We start from the raw sequence: 17901 nt of genomic DNA, 5'->3' as shown, positions 1-17901 counted from the left end.
AGCTGTGACAGCTTCCCCCGTAGGGAGGAGTAACTTGACCAGGTACGCAGCACAGAAGAGGACACTGAGGCTTGCCTTTCAAGCCCAAGGTCTCACAGCATCCTTCGCAACAGCCAAAAGGTGGGAACCACCATGGACGTGGACAGATGAGTAAATAAACTGTGGTATGTCCATATAATGGAGTATCATTCAGTCTTAAAAAGGAAGGAAATTAATTTTTAAAAGATTTTATTTATTCATGAGAGACACACAGAGAGAGGCAGGCTCCCTGCAGGGAGCCTGATGCAGGACTCAATCCTAGAACCCCAGGATCACGCCCTGAGAGGGCATGACACTGAGCCACCCAGGTGCCTCGAAAGGAAGGAAATTCTGGCATGTGCTGCAAGGATGATCCTCAAAGACATTACGGTCAGTGAATGAAGTCCAACACAAAAGGACAAATAAATGCTGTTATCTTCCACTTATATGAGGTACTTAGAGTCCAGTTCATAGAGACAAATAGAATGGTGGTTGCCTGAGGCTGGGGGGAGGGAGAAGGGGGGAGTTAGTGTTTAATAAGTAACAGAATTTCAGTTTTGCAAGATGAAAAAGTAGCAACGGAGGGTGGCCTGAATGTACTTAATGCCACTGAAATGTGCTTTAAAATGGTTACAGTGGGGATCCCTGGGTGGCACAGGGTTTGGTGCCTGCCTTTGGCCCAGGGCGCGATCCTGGAGACCCGGGATCGAATCCCACGTCGGTCTCCCGGTGCATGGAGCCTGCTTCTCCCTCTGCCTATGTCTCTGCCTCTCTCTCTCTCTCTCTTTCTGTGTGACTATCATAAATAAATAAAAATTTTTAAAAAATGGTTACAATGGTAAATTTTATGTATATTTTACCATAATTTCAAAAAATGAGGCTAAGGTCTCAACACCTGACTAGCTAGGACTCTAACACTGTTCCTAACACACAGCAGGCACTCACAATATTTTTTGTTCTAATACAACAACTCTAGGTATTTCCCATAATCATTGTCCGCACTTTACGGGGTAAAACTGAGGCTCTAGGAGGTTAATCGGCTCAAGTGATACAACGGGTAAGTGGCAGAGCCTGAGCTAAACCCAGGCACTGGAGCTCCAGAAAGGCCTCCTTAACCATTCCCCTCAGCCATTCCTTGGCAGCACCATTCACAGAATCAGGGAGCACAGCCCGCGAGGAGAGAGGGTAAGGGGAAGACATAGTGCTGGTGAAGTAGTGGCGAGCCAGAAGATGTTCATCGGTAGCTTGCTTGAAGTGAGTCCTGGAAGCCAGGGGTGAGGTGCAGACTCGAAGTTCAGATGGTTGAGGAGCCCTCATACCCAGGCACCCACCAAACTTTTTCGTATCCGTTACTGCCCACCTATCACCCTAAACAAACGGACCAGGGCTGCAGGTTGGTGACCCTGGGATGAAAGATGTTCTATGGGCTCAGTCAAGAGCGGACAACACGGTGAGCTCCCTTGTCTCCCTCATAATGGGTCGGTTTGTAAGAGCCAGTGCCTGTAGATTTAGTAACAAACACGTCATCGACAATATTTAGTAACAGCCCAGAACAATTGTTATCATTGGTGTTTGTCATAGTGTGTCCCACTTCCCCACATCTTACAAAGTCCCCAGGACAGCTGAGGCTGCGGTAGGGTGGCAGGCGCTGCGATGGAGTGCCGCTGCGAAGCTTAATGGCCTGTCTAGTTCCACTTTCACCCATTCTATGAGGATTGATTGCTTAAGGTTTGGGATAGAGGCCTAGACGCTCCCTGGTGGTCTAGTGGTTAGGATTGGGATAGAGGCCTGCCTGCTCTCCTCAGGGTCACAGTCTAGGCAAATCCCGCCTCCTGGATTGGATACCCCCTCTGACAAGGAGCTCACTACCTTACAAGACAGCAGCTCATCCCACCAAGGAATAGGGTTATTCTGCCATCCAGGCAATTGACCACACTCTTACAGACAGTGGCTGTTGTGCAAAGCCTCAGCAAGTCAACACCTGCCTGTGCCAACCTGAGAACAATATGATCTAAATTTAATTGCCTCCTGAGGCAACTGTTTGCAATAGAATGTAATTTACAATGGCCAATAAATCTTGCAGAGGAACAACATCTCCATTTGCCTCCCTAAAAGTATAAACACTTCCATTGCTCAAGCCTCTATGTCACACACCTCCGCCTCCCACCCACAACCCCCCACCCCCTGCACCCTCCAACCATAGGATCCCAGCCTGGGACAGCCTAAGAGGAGCCGTCTAGCCCCTCGATGCCTTGCTATCTCTCTCTGTGTCAATAAAAACAAACAAGCAAACAAATAAGCCCCACAAATAAATGCATTCTTCCTGTAAAACATTACAAACAAATCACTCCTCTCTGACACCACTCCAAATTCAGTTCCCTTCTTGCCCCAGAGATAAGGACTCTTATCAGATTGGATAAAATCTTCCAGAACCTTCCCTATCTATTTTCATAAATGTATGTATCCATGGTGTAGAAAAATATTTAGCTTTGCTTTATGTGTGTTTCTAAACAAACGATACAATGTTAATTGTTCCAGTCTTGCTTTTTTGTCCAACAATATATTTTGGAGATCTCTCCATGTCAGAACACAGATCTGCCTGTCTCATAACTCCTGGGCTGCGTGCCTTGGTGTGGATCTACCACAGTGTCTTTATTTAACTCCCTCTTTGATGGCGTTTAATCTTTTTTCCTTTTACACGAATCCTCTGAGAACATTCAGGACCACCTTAGAACACTTTCAGGGCTCAAAGCTCACAAAGTGTTCCCAGAGACTGAGCTAAAGCTAAAAGTTGCCTTCTCCTAACTCCTAACTCCCAGCACCTCTTGCTGGCCCAGTTCTAGGAAGAAAATTTGGCCCTGGAGGTGCTTCTCATCCTGGAGCTCTCAGAGCTGGAGGGATCATTCAAGATCTGTCCACCTGGCCTCATTTTAGAGAGGTGGCCACTAGGCTCAGAGATGTTAAGTGTGTTGCACAAGGTCACACAGCACGTCAGTATTGCTTCTTCTTGGGACCCACATCCAGCTCACTCAGGAAACAACATACTGCCAGTTTTTGCCCTGAGAAGCTCTGTTCCCAGGCTCAGCAGTTGCAAAAGGCCCCCAGGGCTTTGTTTTCAAAGGAGAAATGAAGCGGGAAGTATTTTTAACCGCTGGCCCCGCCTTGCTCCTGCCTTGCTCCCTCGTGCTTGCTGTCCAGGAAAGGCCGGCTTCACAGTGGCATTGCAACTCATGGAAAACAACAAACGCCCGAAATAGATGATACCCAAGCTCAGGAATGGAAAAAATTGGCTCATGCCTTCAAATGCCTCTTTTAGAAAAAGCCAAGAATAGCTTTCAGCCTTTGGGGACCTGCTGGGGGTGAGGGAGTGAGGAGGTGTGGCGCTGGGACAGGGATCCAGCCAAGATTGAGATCGCCAAGGGCCCAACTTCCAGCCAGAAGAGTTTTGGCCATTTCCCCCCAGGGCACGTGAAAACTAGCTTCCCCAGCTCTGTCCACCCAGGGAGCCAAGTCTACACCCAGCTACTTGTTACCTCTGACCCCCCAGTGCACCCCCACCCTTTAGCCCTGCCCTTCGGCTGAATCTAGAACAACTTCCTTTGTTGGACCAGGCCTGGGCTGGGAGCTCCTCTGCCCCACCAAGGGCCTAGCAGGGTGGAAACCTGAGCTTCTGCCCTTCCTGAGCCTGAAGGGTGAAAGCCGATTCCCTGGTGTTGGGGGGGTGGGGGGTGGATGATAAAGAGATAAACTGAGGGTTTGCATCCCTATTCTTACAGCCCAGCTATGAGGCCTTGGGCAAGTCACTTGACCTGACGCAGCCTCAGTTTCCTCATCTGGAAAGCAGGGGTAATCTTTCAGTTACTCATTCATCCAACACATGTTGGGTCTGACTACGTGTCAGCACTGGGTACCAGACACTGAGGACATAGCCACAACCAGAACAAAGTCCTGATCATTTGGATCAGAAGATGTACCCTTGCTAACCTCAAAGGCTGCAGGGAATTAGCCATCCCTTCTTCACACAGTTATGCAGCCAGCCTGGCGCTAGGAGGGCAGAATGCTTTGGGCCAGTGTTTATGAGACCTTATGCCAAGCATCTTACCTTGATGATTTCATTTAATGTCATCCCAACCCTGTGATGTAGACACTATATTTATCCCCATATTACGGCCGAGGCCGTTGAGGAGCAGAGAGTTTGTGCTGGAGAAGTTCCAAGGCTCATCTGCAAACAGTAAGGAGTAAGGGAAAAGGCCTTTGGGCCAGGTCACTATTAAGCCCCCGGGACTGGAATAACTAAAGCCTGGTTGGTTCTCTGTGTCACTTTGCAACACAAAGTGGTAGGTAGCCTGAGGTCAGTATATAGGCACAGAACAAAGACTTCTTAAAACGTGGGGTCTGTGCAGCCCTTTTACTTAAAATAAGATCCCAATTGTCCCTCCAACCCTATGGTGTCCGACTGTCTCCCATTTGACACAGGAGAAACCAAGGCACGTACAGGTTAAGTGAGTTTCCCAATCACCGCACAACAGGGGTTTCTGCTCGAGGGGTGCTTATCACAGGCAGGTTGCCATGCTGGACCCCGACTGCGCCTGCCGGAGATGCGGGATGCCCAGGGTGCGGCGCGGCAGGCGGGCTAGGAGAGAACTACGTCTCCCAGGATGCCGTGCGACGGGCGTGTGGGGCGGGGCCGCCGCGAGCACAGGGCTGTAATTTCTTGGTATTTTAAAAAAAAAAAAAAGGTAGCAAAAGAAAAGAGAGAAAGAATCAAAGCCTCAAGCGTCATGTCTAGGAATAGCCTCGGAGCCAGGCCAAGTCATTATAGACGATGAGTAATCCGGTTAAGTCATTTCTCTAAACACCATTCCTTGTAAGAGAATTAAAATATCAGTTTACATCAGAGGGGGAGAGGCAGGCTCCAGAGGCCCGGCCGGGAGCGCAGCCAGGAGGGGGCGCGGCTGGCGCGCCGCTGCCGCTCGCTCGGCCCAGCCTCGGGGCGGGGGCGGGGGTGGGGGCGGGATGCCAGGGCCCTGACAGCTGGACCCTGGGCTCGGGCAGGCGGCCAGCTAGCGGGGGGTGGGGTGGGGAGCGGCCCGCCAGGCCTCAGTTTACCAGATGGTAAGGGCTTCAGGGAAAGTTTGGGGCTGCTCCCTGTCGGAAGAATCGGTGTCCCTCGTGGGGGCAGCCCTGCAAGGTGAATGGTGTGGGGACTAGGCCAGAGGGGGCTGGGGTGCTCTTTTCTTCAGTGTCCCCTATTTCCTCCCGGATTTCAGAGTTCCTGTCTCGGCAGCTGCAGGCCTACTGTCGGGGCGAAGGGCTGAGGACTGGCCTGAGGACACGGAGAGAGTAAACGCGAGGTAGGTGCCCAATTCCCTCAAACTTGCAGGAAAGTCTTTAGGCAGGAAGTGACCACCAGCGCAGCTTTTGGTGTCCTGAGGGCAGGGTCATGATAAATTGGGGGAGTGAGTTGATCAAGGAGCTGCCCCTTCACCTCTAGAGTCTGTTGTCTGAGACCCCTCCAGAGCCAATACAGGAGTTGAGTCCCAGCTGTGAGCCAGTCACAGGTATCCTCCCACTCTCCATAACCCTGACCTGGATCCTTACCAGGTAAGGCCGCTGGGGCCCAGAGACTTCTCCCACACACACACACACACCCCCCACCCAAGGCAGCATAGAATAATTGAAGCTTAGAGCCACTGAAGTTTGAGGCAGGCCAGGCCCAGCTCTTACATACCTTAGCTCTTGCAGTGATATAGGTGCTTTTTAAATTAATTAATTGATTAACTAATTAATTTAACGAAAAGACAAGGGGAAGCACAGACAGGTTCACAAGTTCCCAGGGGGCTGCACTCACTCTCACTCTCAGCCCAGCTACTGGAACAGGAGTTGCCCAGGCTCTGAAGCCAGGCAGACTGCTTTCCAATCCCAGTGCGTGTGCTTGCAGGTGAGCCAGCACGTTACTGGGTTGCTCAGGGTCTCTAATCTTCAATTTCCCCATGTGTAAAATGGGGTTAGCAGTACCTATCTTACAAGGTTAGTGTGAGGTTAGACATAACATAGGCCTTCAACAAACGATCATTCTGTTGTGTTGGTAGTGTTACCCGAACTTGCCTCTGACTGGGCAAATTTGGTGTGCTACTGGGTCTATGGAAGAAAGTAACCAGGATGCCAGGAGGAATTATGAGCAAGGTAAGTGATTCATCTCCAACCTGAGTGAGGTCCATCAACCCCTTCAATTCGTCAAGCATGGGCTTTGGGGTGGGGGAGGCTGCCTTATTTCCTGCTCCCCAAATGAATGCATGGGACCTTGCTAACATCAAAACTAAAGCTTCTTAGGCTTGGAGTTGTCTGGGACCCATTGGCTCCAAGAACGTAATATCCCTTAGAAGCCTTCCGCTCTCTGGCACATCTCCCCACACCCCATCTCACACCTGAAGGCCAGGCCTCTGTGGTCATCATCTTGGTATTACCCAGCCTGCGACTGCCCTCCCTTCCTGACATCCCAACTATGTTTGAAATGGTGCCTGGCAGGGAGAACCCAAGGAGAACTCAGGTCCAAATGGTTCTGCCTGCACCTCAGGCCCTCCTTTCTTCCCACTCTGCCAACCAAAAGCTCAAATCCTCCACACACCCACTGTACACCCTTTTTTTTTTTAAGATTTATTTATTTATTCATGATAGACACATTGAGAGAGAGGTGGAGACACAGGCAGAGGGAGAAGCAGGCTCCATGCAGGGAGCCCGACATGGGACTCGATCCCGGGACTCCAGGATTGCGCCCTGGGCCAAAGGCAGGTGCTAAACCGCTGAGCCACCCAGGGATCCCCCCCACTGTACATCCTTTCTGCTTCTGTGTGCCTGGGAACACATATACGAACCTATGTACACCTGTGCATTTGCACATGCATCCTGCATGCAGAGGAGCCCATAGCTCACACAGAGGAACACAGACACATGTGGACACGCTCGATTGCAACTCACTAGAGAGATCTCAGCCCCCGAGGCTTCCTTCTCCACATCTGATGCACCATGCTGGCCTACCTTGGATACCAGCAAGGGGACAGATGGTTGTCTAGCCCTCCTGCCTATCCCAAGCTGCCCATTTATGCCTTTGCTTCTTTAGCCATGGGGCTGGCCTCTGGGATTTTGCTGTTGCAACTGACTTGCCTCCCTACCTTGGCCTCAGCAGGCTTTCCAGACCTGACTGTTGGTACTAGTGACAGCTGAAGACAGAAGACTGCATGGAAGTGGCTCCTCTGGCTTCTCTTAGGCATGGCGCTGGCTTGGTGTCCACCCCTCCCTGACAAATCTGGCAATACAACCACACTGTATTGGGCTGTAGAGGACCATCTTCCTGGTGCTCTCTGTTCTGTTTCTGACTCTCAGTGTTTCTGTGTGCTGTTTCCTCTGTGCCCAAGTGCCTTCCCGGGCTCAGTAGGGCCTGCCATGTCCACCCAGTGAACCTCTGCTCATCCTCCAAGGCTCCACATGAAGCAGGCATCCATATCCCCTGTGTGTCCCAGGGCTCCCAGCATACAACTCTGCTGTGACATTTGCCACACTGGTGCTCTTGTCACATCACTCCTATGTCATTATCTGACTGTCCAGCCTCCACTGAGCCTCTATCCCACAGTTAAGAATGATCCATCCCATCAGCCTACACCATGCTGCTGGCAGAGCCACAGTGCCCAGGCCACTGCTCTGTCAACATACTGATGTTCAGAGGTGGAAGGGACTTGTCTGAGGTCCCGCATTGCTTCAGGAGATCTTAGTTGGTGAAGAAGGAACTGGGAGGGAAGAGGAGCAAGTGGGAGGCCACAGAGGGCGGGCACATAAATGTTCAATGAAGATGCATAGAAGGCGATGAAGGAGGGAAGGACAGAGAAAGGGAGGATATCCATTTCTAACCCCTCAACCCCCGCCCCCCATGCCCTTCCCCTTCACCGTATAACTTCTAGGCCTTCCCTGGAGTAGCACTTCCTAATTTTTTTTTAAAGATTTTTTAAAAAGTAATCTCTACACCCAATGTGGGGCTCGAACTCACAACCCCGAGATCAAGAATCACATGCTCTACTGACTGAGGCAGCCAGGTACCCCAGTACTTCCTAATTTTTTTTTTAAGATTTTATTTATTTATTCATGAGAGACACAGAGAGAGGCAGAGACAGAAGCAGGTTCCACGCAGGAAGCCCGATGTGGGACTCGATCCTGGGACTCCGGGATCATGCCCTGAGCCAAAGGCAGATGCTCAACAACTGAGCCTCCCAGGCATCCCCGCACTTCCTAATTTTTAAGGGCAGAATATTCTATACTTTAGCTTTGAGGTCATACACGTTCCCTTCTTCTTGGAGTTCCAGGGCTGGGTGACTCTGCAAGTCTGTGGTCACTCCATCCCTCTGGCCCCAAGCTGGGAGCTTGGCTCAGAGTCCCTACACTGGGTATCCCTATCGCCCCTTGGTGGTGGTGGTGGTGGTGGTGGTGGTGGTAGTGGAGGGTGAGCAGTACCTGGGGCCCTGGATCCCACTCAGGGAAGCACATCCCCAATCCCTTCAGGATCTCAGAGTCCCCAGGCTCCTGCCCCCCTGGTTCTGCAATAGGAAGGTTCCAGGCACCCATCAGCCTCACTCTGGTGAGCCTGAGCCCTGCTGTGGCTGAGTAGGATCTGCCTCAGTGGAGTGGGGAAGTGGTGAGCATCTTTCCCCCTAGTGCCCCAAGTCAGTGAAGTTCTTTATGCTGTTTCCGTGTCTGTAAAATGGGGATGGTATACTCATAGCTCTCACACCTTTTAGCACTAAACGAGCTATTTCTTTCTTTTTTTTTTTAAAGATTTTATGTATTTGACAAAGAGAGAGCACAAGCAGGTGGAGCAGCAGCAGACAGAGAGAAAGGGAGAAGCAGGCTCCCTGCTGAGCAGGGAATCCACAAGGAGCTTGATCCCAGGATTGTGGGGGGAGGCGGGTAATCATGACCTGAGCCAAAGGCAGACACTTAACTGACTGAGCCACCCAGGTGCCCCTAGATGAGCTATTTCTTATAAAAACCTTAGAGCTGAGCGGACAGGAGGAAGCTCTCCATAAATGCCAGCTCTTCTCCACAGCCCAGAGCAAAGCAGAAGGCGTGGTGTGAGCCAGGGCTCCGGGAAGGGAGACAGGAAACCTGGATCCCAGGGCCAGCTGTAATGAGCATATAGGCCGTTTGGTCCTGGAAGACCCCTCCCCACTCCACCTTCCCTCCTGTTCCTGTGTCATATTGTGTTGGCTTTGGGGGCTTTTTAAAAAAAATAAACAAGGGCTTCATGAAACCCCTAATATTCTGGTTAAGTTTTGAAACAGCTCAGAAATCCCCTCCTCCCCTTGTGAGTCAGTGGTAGGAGCAATAAGCAGAACTGCTAGTGGGCAGCCGAGAGAGAGAGAAATTCTGCAAAATAACAGCTGGGCAGCCCTGTGGCCCAAGGGATTTGACATGTGGGCTTGAACCTATTTGACATGGGGTGCCGCTGGAGTGGGCCGAGGCCGGGGGATGGGGGGAGACTAAACCCTGAAAAACATCACGATGCCTCCTCCCCCTCCCTGGCGTGATGTGAAATAAAAACAACTCTGGATGGTTAAATTAGTGTAAAGAAGTCCCACGAGACTGACTTTTCCCGTAAGGCGATTTCGATGCTCGTTTGGAAATATCAAATTCTTTCCAAGCATTTTCTTTTTCTATTTTGGTGCGTTAAGCACGTGCTCGGCCGACCAGGCTCGCGCCGGGTGCTGCGGAGCCCAGCGGCGCCGGCGAGGGGGCCGAGGGGGCCGAGGGGGGCCGCCGTAGGGGGCGCGGGGCGGGGCGGGGCGGGGGGGGGGGGGGCGCCGCCCAGGGGTCCCCAGGCCCAGACGCCGCCCACACCCCGCCCCGCCCCCAGCGGCCCCGCACCCCCACCCCGTCGCTCTGGGCTCGAAAGACCGGGTGGGGGTTTCGGAAAGCGCTTTCCTTGCCCAGCCGGATCTGAGTCAAAAGGGGGAGTTGGTTCAAACCGAAAGAATAATTCGGTTAGCCAAGGCTGCCAATATTTCTCTGGGGCCCAAATTACTGCCAGGCAGGGAGCTCCTGGGCCCGCGGCGCTGGCCCCTCGGGCCTCGCTGAAAGCCCCTTGTTCCCATATAGTTCTTTCTTTCCCCAGAAAAGGGGCCGGGAAGTGCCCAGGGCAGAAAGGGCTGACAGAGGGGAGGGTGCTTCCTCCTGCCCCACAGGCTCTGCTGGGCGTCCAGGGCCATCAAGGACCCTCCTGGGGTCCCAGATGATTGGGGCGTCCTGGCAGAGGTGAAAGAGAGCTCCATCCACCTGCCCCAGTAGGCCCGGAGCTGGGCCCACCCTTCTCAGGTCATTCAGCAAGTCCCTCATGCCTCTGCGTTTGCACCCTCCGTTTGCTCTGCTGTTCCCTCCCCCTCAGCTTGCGAATTCCTGTATATCCTCCTGGGGATAGAGGTGTGAAGCTCTTCAGAATTTTTCCTGAACAGGCCTGGCTTCCCACTGTAGAGACCAGTTCTGGCAAAGTTGGTAAAACCAACTTGAAAAGAACCACTCAAGTATCTTCAACATCCCTGACACTGGCCCCCTACCCTGAATGTCACTTTTAGGCCCCTTGGCTCAGCAGAGTTTGTGCTCTGACCAGCATCCTAGTGCACGTAGTGAGGCCCAAATTAACAAGGTTTTTTTTTTTTGTTTGTTTGTTTGTTTGTTTGAACTGTCATTATCGAGAAGAGAAACATTGCTCTATATGTAGTAGTTAATCATTTTTTTCAGGCTGGATTGCCAGGGTGGAGTGGAACAGGTAGGGCCTAAAGGGCTCTTCCCATCCGGCTTGTGGTTTCTGACCTTTGCAGACCCCAGCTCTGCTCAACTACCCAGCCTTTGCAGTCACAGAAACTCTCTGGCTCAGGGACCCTGGTGGACTCAAGAAAGTTCATTATGACCTTAGGACAGGTGTGGAAAGGAGATGCTGATGGTTCGTCTTCCTGGGCCCCCAGAACACCTGGCCTGGGCCTGTTGCACTGCGCCCTCAGCCTAGCTCACCACCTCAGCACAAAATTTGCCCTGTAAGCAGGACCATCGTGAGCTCTCAGGCAGGGCCAGGAACACAGCTGTTCTCATGCAGACGGTCCTATAGACACAAGACGGCTGTGGCATAGATGGCCTGGTTGATGCACACCACACACAAGGACAAGCACAGAACATGGCCAAGGTCAGGGACATGTGGGGTCAGCTGAGCATGTGAGGAGGACACAGATGCATAGACACACATACACCCTTTTTAGGGCAGTGCTGGTCGGTGCAGTTGGCAGGGCTGGGGCCACATGGCCACTGTCTATTAGAGCAACTGGTGTTGTACCTCTGTAGTTAAGATGCAGGGGGTTCTGGAGAGAGAGGAAGGCACCAAAGTGGCCCCGTATTAGGGCTTGGAGCAGCAGCTAATATTGACATTGAAGTAAGTCCTATTATGAATGGTTTAGAGCAGGGGGATAACTATTAGTTCTGAGGGCTGAAGGGAGACCCTGGCTCCAGGGAGAAAGGTGGGAGCATCTCCATTTTAAGGAGCAGAATGAGAACTTAGGGGTAGCAAGGGGTTCTGCCTTATTGTGGTACAGTCTCGGAAACTTCTCTGGCCTGGTTCCATTTTTACAAGGTTTTACATTGTTAAAGGGCTGTTGAAGAAGAAGAAGAAGAAGAAGAAGAAGAAGAAGAAGAAGAAGAAGAAGAAGAAAAGAAAAAGAAGAAGAAGAGGAGGAGGAGGAGGAGGAGGAGGAGGAGGAGGAGGAGGAGGAGGAGAAGGATGTATGGGGTGCCTGGCTGACTCAGTCGGAAGAGCATGCAACTCCTGATCTCAGGGTGGTGAGTCTGAGCCCCCCATTCAATGGGAAGATTACTTGAGGTTTAAAAAAAAAATGTGACTGAGATCTTAAGCCTAACATATTCACTCTCTGGCCCTTTACATAAAAAGTTTGCTGACTCCTGATTTTATGGCTGGGAAAGTAAAGCTCCAGAGGGGGAAAGCTACCACCCAACAGCACCCTGCAGAGTGGTGGCTGAGCGCTATCCCGAGGCTGCCAGGCTCCTGCTTTTCCTTCAGCATTGCAGCGATTCCAAGTCTGGGGAGGTGGCCTGTGAACCTTGGGTCAGCTGCTTGTGGGAGCCAGGGGTTGGAGAGCGGGCCAGTGGATGCTTCATCCCCCTTTCCTGCCATTGCTCTGAAAGGAGTATATCTTGTTACCTGTTATCTGGGCGTCTCCAAGCACAGGACTGAATTCAGAGAATACAGTGCTGATTTCTATACCCCTGTGGTCTGACCTGTTTATGGAAAACTCTGTTGATCAAAATACCCAAGCACATGCATGCACAACATGCACGCACATGTAGGGACATTCTGGAGAACTGATTTTTCTGGGTAACTGAGGGTTAACTGGAAACATGTGTCCTTATGCCTTATCGAAAATTTCTCTACAAATGGCGAGCATTTCCCCAGTTTAGTATTTTGAAAAGTTCCACCACTTTCTAAATATGTGACCTTGGTTGAGTTACCTAACCTCAGTAACCTCAGTTTCCTTATCTGTAAAATACGCAGAGCAATACCTCCTGGGTTGTGACAAGCACTAGAAAGAGGAGCCATGTGTGCTCTAGACATGGGTCCTGCTATCACAGCCGCTGTCACGGGTCAGCAGAGACTGTGTAGCCACCCGAGGCTCTGCACTAGGATTGAGGATTATGGTTTGGATGCCGTTGTACATTCTGTACATGTTGACATGGAGATAGGCCCGAATTGGCATCAGTCTGCAGTTTCTGTCCCAACTAAGTCCACCCAAGAAGATGGTTTTCTTAGGATTTGCTGCTTCTTCATAAAAGCCTGTACTGTCAGGGTTGCCTGCAAGAACCCGAGGACTCTTGGTCCAGAGCCTAAATGCTGTCTTTAATTGAATTTGTCATGCCTCCTCTGGGAAAGGGTCAGCAAACCAAGGGTAGGGCTTGGGCTCAGCCTTCCTGGCATTCCATCCCACTCCCCCCACCCCGCCCAGTCCCATCCTTCCTGCATGCAATTTGGGACCTTCCTCCAGCAAGAAGGCCAGCAAGCAAAGAGACAGGGAAGGGGGAGCCTCTGGGGCCACTGAGAAGGCAGGAAGGGCATGAAAGGCACCGTGGTCTGGGGAGCAAACAGGGCAGGCTCTGGATTCCCAGCAAGTGTAGGGGGATTGTGGGGTCTGGGGCAGGGGGGTGGGTGAGGTGAGGGGATGCTTCAGGTCAGGGTCTTGGCCTGGTGCATTCTAGGGAGCTTTTTCTTTTTTTTTCTTTTTAAAAATTTTATTATTTTAAAAACTATTTTATTTATTCATTCATGAGAGACACACAAGAGAGGCAGAGACATAGGCAAAGGGAGAAACAGGGTCTCTGCTGAACAGAGAGACACGGGCTTGGCTCGATCCCAGGACCCTGGGATCATGACCACTGCCAAAGGCAAGCAGTTAAACAACCAGGCCACCCAGGTGCCCTGGGGAGCTTTCTCAGATGGCCCCCAGATGGAGGAGTTGAGGAGGCTGCAGTGAAGTGGGGATCCCATGGGAGAATTGTTCTTGCTGGCTGTGGAGATGGAGGAAGCAGCCATAGATGGGAGGATGGCAACCAGGCACCTCACCTTCCCTCTGGTGTGACACCTGCTGCTTCTGCCACTTGCCCCCTCAGGGATGAGGCCAGAGAGCCTGTTGGTGCTTTAAGTGGGAGACACAGCACCCATCTTCAGTGAAAGGGAAAAGGCTGAGAGTCAGATCAATTCCTAGTCCTGCCACTTACTGTGTGGCCCCTAGTATACTACTTAGCCTCAGGGCCTCACTCTCCTTATCTGTAAAATGGAAATATTTACCTTGGTGTTACTGTGAAGACAGTGAGATTAATGTATGAAAAATCTGCCTCGTATGGGCCACTAGGCTTCCAACCTGCATCCTGCCCTCTTCTCAGAGCAGGGCACTGTTGCATCGGGCCCTGGGGTGGACAAGACCTTACAGACCTAGGGCAGAGCACTGTAGGCTTTGGTTTCTGGGGGACAAAGGATTTGTCCTCATTTGTGCTGGTCCTGCCTCAGTTCCCCTCCAGTTGAGTATGTCCCAGCATCTCCACTGCCTCCCTTCCCAGAGCCCACCCCACATACAAGGTCTTGTACAGAGGCCTGCCAGGCTGGTAAATGGCTTGCTGTGGGGTGGGGGAGTCTCACTCCCCTTGGGCTCCTCTTCCCCACCTGGAGAGGGCATCCTTGGTACATAGAGGCTCGGCGCGGCTTGGTGCCTGAGCCCTTGCACATCCAGCAGAAACTGGAGGGGTAGAGGAAGAGGAGGGGGAAATGCACATGTGGTACGTTGAGCAATAGAACACACATGTGCTGAACACGTATGTGTGCAAAGACAGAGCTGCCACGGGGAGCAGGAGATTGTACAAAACGTACTGATACCGATATCGATAATAAAAATCCCACTTTGTATATGTATGGCATGGAAGACTTCACAACTGTTTTCCTACATGAGCTAATTTTCTATCCTTGCCAGAGTCCCTAATTTCAAAAAGCTGACAACTTCGTTTCCAGGGAAAGTTGTGAATAGCTACCATACAATGCAGTGAGGGCAATGTGAAGGGGGAAAATCCTAATCTGAAAGTGCAGAGAGGTTAGGACTTGAACCAGGGTCCTTGACACGGTAAGCAGTTCATGAACATAGGCTAATTTGTTGTTAATGGAGGTGCATGGAAGAACCCTGATTTTAATGGGATTGGCAAAAACCCAGCCAACCCGGCATCCCTTGCAGCTAGGGATAGCCCTGAGATGTCCTGCTGGTCAACGAGATGTAAGGAGTCAGCTGGGGTTTCTAGCAGAGTTTGACTTTCCTGCCACAGGCCCTGTCCCTTCCTCCTTCTCACTTCCTTTTTTTCTTCCTGCTTGGAGGGTACAGTGGGATAAAGTGGGATAAACCCTGAGGAACAAAGCTACTTGCCAAGGAAGCAGAACAGGAGGCTGCAAGGATGCTGGATCCTTGATAATTTGCTTGGCAGCTGTAGCAGCCTGGACTTCCCACTCCAGGACTTCTTGTCCTTTGAATGAAATGAGCCCCCATGTGGCTAAGCCACCATCCCTGGGTTTTTGTTACATGAAATTCAATGCAATTCGTTTTTTTTTTTTTTTTTTATTTTAAAGATTTTATTTATTCATGAGAGACACACAGAGAGAGGCAGAGACACAGGCGGAGGGAGAAGCAGACTCCGTGTGGGGAGCCCAATGCAGGACTCGATCCTAGGACCCCAGGGTCACAACCACTGAGGCACCCAGGTGCCCCAATTCAGTGCAATTCTGAATGAAGCCAGGAGGCAGGTGCTGGTCACGACAGCTAGAGGGCCCTGGAAAACTCATTTGCCTGGTGTCATTGGCTTATCTGTAAACCAGAGGTTGGTTAAGATAACATTTAAGGTTTTTAAAAAGTATTCTCCTTTGCTAATTTATAATATGTGGATATGCAATCTACGTCTAAGCATCTGTGCATTGGGGAATAGGATTTAATTTACAAAAATTCAGATTACTGCAACCCAGTGTCTTCAGGAGCATAGCTACCCTGAGTGTAAAATAGGTGCTCCTCCAGGGTTTCAAGGAAATCCTTCTGGGACGACTGCCACAGCTTGAGGCTTGTCCATTTGTGGCAAGAGAAAAAAATGACTATTTTATTTTATTATTATTTTTTAAAGATTTTGTTTATTTATTCATGAGACACACACAGAGAGGCAGAGACACAGGCAGAGGGAGAAGCAGGCTCCATGCAGGGAGCCCCACATAGGACTTGATCTTGGGTCTCCAGGATTACGCGCTGGGCTGAAGACTGCACTAAACCACTGAGCCACCCGGGCTGCCCCAAAATGACTATTTTAATAAAAACATCTGGCTCTGTACATTTCTGTTGCCTAACGAGTGTGAGATTATTCACCCAGGGTGAGGACAAATGTGTACTGCTTTCTTTATTTTATAGGTGCTGGCACTTGAAGGAATTACATCTAGAATTAGACTATATCGAAAGAAAGACTGTAATCTTAAAGGTTCTGTGATTCAGGCCCGGGAGGCCTGGAGTCGATAGCCCTTTGTTTAAAATCTGCCACTGTGATTGTGGCTGTGACAGTGTTTCCTTGTAATTCTGTAAATATTTTGCTGTGTATATTTTAAAGATATTAGGTACAATCAGGTTCAGGATTGTTTTAGTCTATTGGTGAATTATTCTTTTTATTATTATATAGTGATACTTTTTTTCCCTAGCAGTGACTTTGGTCTTAAAGTCTTATTGCCTAGTATTGATACTGCTATATTATCTTTCTTTTGATTAGTATCCTCTTAAGTACAAAAATACTTCCAATATTTCTGTGTCAGTATGTTTTAGGCATATCTCCTGTAAATAGCATAGAGCTAGAGTTTTGAAAATGTAGTTCTAGAATCTCTGCTATATAGGTGGCAAATATAGTCTGTTTATATCTGTTGTCATTATTGATATATTTCAATTTAATGTGCTCTTTTATTTATATTTACTGTGTTCTTGCTTTGCTTCTTATTTCCACTTGCTACATGCTGTTAGATTGGTCACATTTTCTTTAAGCTCACCCCTTTTCCCAATACCAGTTTGGATGTTGCATACTTTATTTTTATTCTTTTAGGAGTTAATTTATAGCTCTCTCATGCATCTTTGATTTAACAAGGGATGATATTGGGACGCCTGGGTGGCTCAGTGGTTGAGTGTCTGCCTTCCGCTCAGGGTGTGATCCTGGAGTCCTAGGATTGGGTCCCACATCAGGCTCCCTGCATGGAGTCTGCTTCTCTCTCTGCCTGTGTCTCTGCCTCTCTCTCTGTGTCTCTCATGAATAAATAAATAAAGTCTTTAAAAAAAACCCACAAGGGATGAAATTAATCAGTATCTTTATGCTCTTTCCAAATAACGCCGACGATCTTAAAAGCTTCAACTCCCAATTACCCACGTCTCATTTTCCATGCATTGTTATCTAGTATTTTATTTCATTTTATTTTTAACATCTCAAATTATTTATATTGGTGGTGGTGATATGAATCAGTGACCTTTTTGTTCTATTTTAAATTTTTAAAAATTTAATTCCAGTGTTATTAACATACAGTGTTCTGTTAGTTTCAGGTGTACCGTATTGTGATTCAATAATTCTATACGTTACTTGGTGCTCTTCACAATAAGTGTACTCTTCATCCTATTCGCCTGTTTCCCTCACCCCTCACCCCCGCCCCTCTAGTAACTAGCTGTTTGTTCTCTATAGTTAAGAGTCTGTTTTCTGGGAAGGAGTTTGTTGATTTGTCTCTTTTTTTTCCTTTGTTCATTTGTTTTGTTTCTTAAATTCCACATGAGTGAAATCATATGGTATTGTCTTTCTCTTATTCCATTAGCATTATACTCTAGATCCATCCATGTGTTGCAAATGACAAATTTTAATTCTTTTTATGGCTGAGTATTATTCCATTGTATATATATATCCCACATCTTCTTTATCTGCTCTTCTATCGAGGGACACTTGGGCTGCATCCATCATTTGGCTATTGTAAATAATGCTGCAATAAACATAGGGATGCCCAAATCAATGACTGTTAACATTTATACATAAGATTATCTTATGGCCTGGCCTCTATTATTGTGGATAAGTTGTCTTCAATCAATGTAATTATTGCTCCTTTTTAAGTAAGCCATGTTTTCCCTCTGACTGCTTTTAAGATTATCTTTGGTGTTCTGTAGTGTCTGTATGTGGAGTTATCTTTATTTATCCTACCCAGGACTCAGTATGCCTTTTCTTTTTTTAAATTTTTAATTTTTTAAAAAAGATTTTATT

General features: G+C 49.3%; 2 long non-coding RNA genes across 3 annotated transcripts; both read left to right on the top strand.

The window, feature by feature from the left end:
* The first annotated feature begins 5017 nt into the window (after positions 1-5017).
* Positions 5018-10949, top strand: LOC121491552. Of its 2 annotated transcripts, none has more exons than XR_005988001.1 (3): positions 5018-5372; positions 6111-6204; positions 7202-7384. It is a non-coding gene; the product is annotated as an uncharacterized LOC121491552 (long non-coding RNA). The 2 variants fall into 2 exon arrangements; XR_005988000.1 differs by lacking the exon at positions 7202-7384 and adding an exon at positions 10801-10949 and having other exon boundaries at positions 5024-5372.
* Positions 10950-11829: 880 nt separating this feature from the next.
* Positions 11830-12327, top strand: LOC121491369. The gene is made up of 2 exons (XR_005987941.1): positions 11830-11886; positions 11996-12327. It is a non-coding gene; the product is annotated as an uncharacterized LOC121491369 (long non-coding RNA).
* Positions 12328-17901: the final 5574 nt, after the last annotated feature.

The sequence above is a fragment of the Vulpes lagopus genome, chromosome 5 (assembly GCF_018345385.1).
Source record: "Vulpes lagopus strain Blue_001 chromosome 5, ASM1834538v1, whole genome shotgun sequence".
Classification (NCBI taxonomy): Eukaryota; Metazoa; Chordata; class Mammalia; order Carnivora; family Canidae; genus Vulpes; species Vulpes lagopus.
Note: the sequence above shows the minus strand (reverse complement) of the source record. Positions and strands in the feature narration are given on the sequence as shown.